The sequence below is a fragment of the Chiloscyllium plagiosum genome, unplaced genomic scaffold (genome assembly GCF_004010195.1).
Source record: "Chiloscyllium plagiosum isolate BGI_BamShark_2017 unplaced genomic scaffold, ASM401019v2 scaf_13065, whole genome shotgun sequence".
NCBI lineage: Eukaryota > Metazoa > Chordata > Chondrichthyes > Orectolobiformes > Hemiscylliidae > Chiloscyllium > Chiloscyllium plagiosum.
The window spans coordinates 1,634-5,006 of NW_025213420.1; the positions used below are offsets into that span (position 1 = coordinate 1,634).

Sequence of the window (3,373 nt, forward strand, 5' to 3'; positions counted from 1 at the left end):
GTGAGCAGCGTGTGGGGCTATTTCAGCTTCCCCTCATCTGACAGCGCTGTGACTTGACTCCGATGTTCTCAGGGTCTTTGACTGACGCGAGACAGTGGAAAGATTCTCATTCCCGCAGATCGGGAATTTAAACCGTATGCCGGCTTCAGGACAATGAGAAAGATTCATTGGGGTGTGTGAAGAAGCTGTGAGCTGCATTTCAAACAGGTAGGTGGAGTCAGATGCGTCATCCATTGCGCCCCGGCACCGTGCGTATCTAACGCTAACATGCTGCAGAGTTCTGACGTTAACACGGACATGCGCGGCAATGGGAACATTCACAAGGTGAACAACCAAAGATAATCACCGTCACTGATTCCGTTCCACAGGCCCAACTTTGTGAAGCAGTGTCTTTCACTGGCAAAGGAAACATCCTTGTCCACAGGTGCCTGCTTCATTTCGATCATGATTTCAAGCCTCTCACAATTCTAATCTCATTTCGGAACACTTTGCTCATTGCCTCAAACGAAGCTCTGCGGGTATCTGCTTGTTCGACCCGAACAGGCAGTGGGTTGCAGATTCCCACCAGTCCCAATGTCAGTGAAATACGTTTCCCCCTCCACTGATTTGAAACTTAAAGAAGAAGCCGGGGAGCAAGCTCCCTTTCTTTTCGACGACATTTCTCATTTTGTAGTCGGCAGAGTTCACACCTGCCTGGGGAAACCGCAATGGATTTCAAGTCTGTCGCATTAACCACTCGGCCCACGAATACAGAACCACACTGACAACTTCACTTCCCAGGTCTGTATGCCTGTCGAGCTGAGAAAGAGTGAATCATCGCAGAGTTTGTTTGAATCCAATCACTTCACAGTGATTCGAAAGGGTTAAATATCTGCACATGGCGAGTCTAGGTGTTTCATCCCAAAAGGCGAAATGAACATTCCGTTAAACACAAAACTAGAAATTGCAGGAGGAACTCAGCAGGTCAGGCAACATCTGTGGAAAGAGAATCAGAGACAACATTTCAGGATTCTGTTTTCTCCGACAGGTACTGTCAAACCTGCCGAGTTTCTCTTTTTGTCTCGGCTTCTCAGCATCCGCAGTCCCTTACGTTAGACATGAATTCAATTCAGAAACCCCTTTGTGGAGAAGATTTCCGTTTGGGGAAGATTTTCCTGACCCCATTAAAAGCGTACAGCTTCAAAGCCAAGGAAGAACAGCGAATACCCCGCCTTTGGGTGGGTTCGAACCACCAACCTTTCGGTTAACAGCCGAACGCACTGACCAATTGCGCCACGGAGACAAATGCCGCACCATCGCTTAGGGGAGGCGATTAGTGAATTCATAATTCAGCCTCCCCGCCGAGAATTCTTACATTTTATATAGTCAAATCAAGGTAGGAATTTCATGGTGAATGGTAGGACCTTAAGGAGTGTAGTGGAATAGAGAGATCTTGGAGTACAGGTTCACAGTTCTCTGAAAATGGAGTCACAGGTAGAAATATTTTGGCACACTGGCCTTCATCAGTCATGGCATTCAGTATAAAATACCGAATTAGAGTTGAGATAAGCACCAAATCTGTTTCATATGCAGTATTTCAAACCAAGAGATGTAGGAGTGCAGGTTCATAGCTCCTAGAAAGTGGAGTCATGGGTAGACAGGGCGGTAAAGAAGACTTTCGGCATGCTTGCTTTCATCAGTCAGAGCACTGAGTACAGGAGTTGGGATGAATTGTTCCAGCTGTCACCGATTCCACACAACAACACAAGACGTGGCCCTGCCCTCCCCTGACTGACTGTCCCTTTGCATATCGGGGGAAGACACCCCTTTAATTGTGATGATCAGAAAACATGCCATCCTTCAAAAAAAGGGCGGCGTTCACAAATATTTGGACAGAGGAAAGAAGTTATAGTCTGGGTGAAGATCAATCTTCATTGCGTGAGATAGAGAGAGAGAGAGAGAGAGAGAGAGAGAGAGAGAGCAGCAGCTTCAGACGTTCATGGTCCAACTTCTGAAAATACCTTGTCTGATTTGCAGCTGTTTATGGGCTTGTAATAACGAACTGCAGCATATTGTAGATCTTCAGTAAGCCTTGCCAGTGCTTCTATGTGGTCTGAAATTTATCGTACAATTTGTGTATTTCCTATGTATCTGGATCCAGCCTCACCTTAATTGTATTCCCCTCTTTATCTCTTTTCCCCCATCCTCACCACTCCACACATCAGCATATCATTAGACTGTAGGAGCAGAAATTATGCCATTCAGCCCATTGAGTCTGCTCCACCATTCAATCATGGCTGATACGTTTCTCAACCCCATTCTCCACATAACCTTTGATCCTCTTAATACTCAAGAACCTAGTTATCCCCATCTTAAATATATTCAATGATCTGGCCTCCACAGCCTTCTGGGGCAGTGAATTCCATAGATTACCACTCTCTGTCTGAAGTTCTCATTATTTCTGTTCTAAAAGGTCTGTCCTTTATTTGAAGGCTGAGGAGGAGGCAGAGAGGAGCGTGGTGTGCACTTGTAAACTCCAGAACTTCCCAAACTTCACGAGTCAACAATAACGCTTTCTGGAGTAAGAAACGAAAGGGCTGACGAGAAACTGTGAAATTAGGCCATTCAGCCTATTGAGTCTGCTCCACCGTTCACTCATTCTTGAGTATCATGGGGCTCAAAGGTTACAGGGAGAATGGGGTTAAGAAACATATCAGCCATGATTGAATGGCAGAGCAGATTCAATACGATAAATGGCTTGTTAACCATCCTTGGGAAGAAGGAGGCAACACAATAAGTTGTTTCTTGGGACAGGTAAGATAATGTTATTTTACAATGCTGTGACAAAAGGACAATTAATTCTGCCTGTAGAAGGAAAGCCCTGACATAGAGGGGTTAATTGCAGGGCAGGCTGTTTCAAACAGACAGCTAACCCTCAAGGATAAGAAGGAAAGCTACAGACCTGAGGTCTCCAGCAATGTGAGGTGATGTTAGAGTCTTAAAAAAAAGTCACACCACAGATTTGAAATTGAGGAAACCCCACCAAAATTCAACTCCAGAATGATAAAGCAGCAGCAGTACTTAAAAGAATAATACTGCATCAAACCCCTGGACACTTCCAGAGATGGGCACTGTCGTGGAAACCCATTTAAATTCAGCCATCAACTGGGTGATAGCCAGGTTTGGGGGGGCGGGTGGTGAAGCTGAATGAACTTGAGAGGTTTTATTTGTGGTTGCTACGTGCAATAAAGTGCAAATCATTGTTTCAGCATTTGATTGCCTGTGCGGTTTCTGAGTCAGGAGCTAAATTAAGATGATTCACCCACAACCACACCAAGAGGCTGGGATTAATATTGACTCCATTGCATTCAAGAGAATGTCATCAATACTGTTA

The 3,373-nt window shown here is 45.2% G+C and overlaps 1 non-coding gene across 1 annotated transcript; it reads right to left on the reverse strand.

Annotated features, from left to right (window-relative positions):
- Nucleotides 1-1,208: 1,208 nt before the first annotated feature.
- trnan-guu lies at nt 1,209-1,288 on the reverse strand. Its single transcript has one exon. It is a non-coding gene; the product is annotated as a tRNA-Asn (tRNA).
- Nucleotides 1,289-3,373: the final 2,085 nt, after the last annotated feature.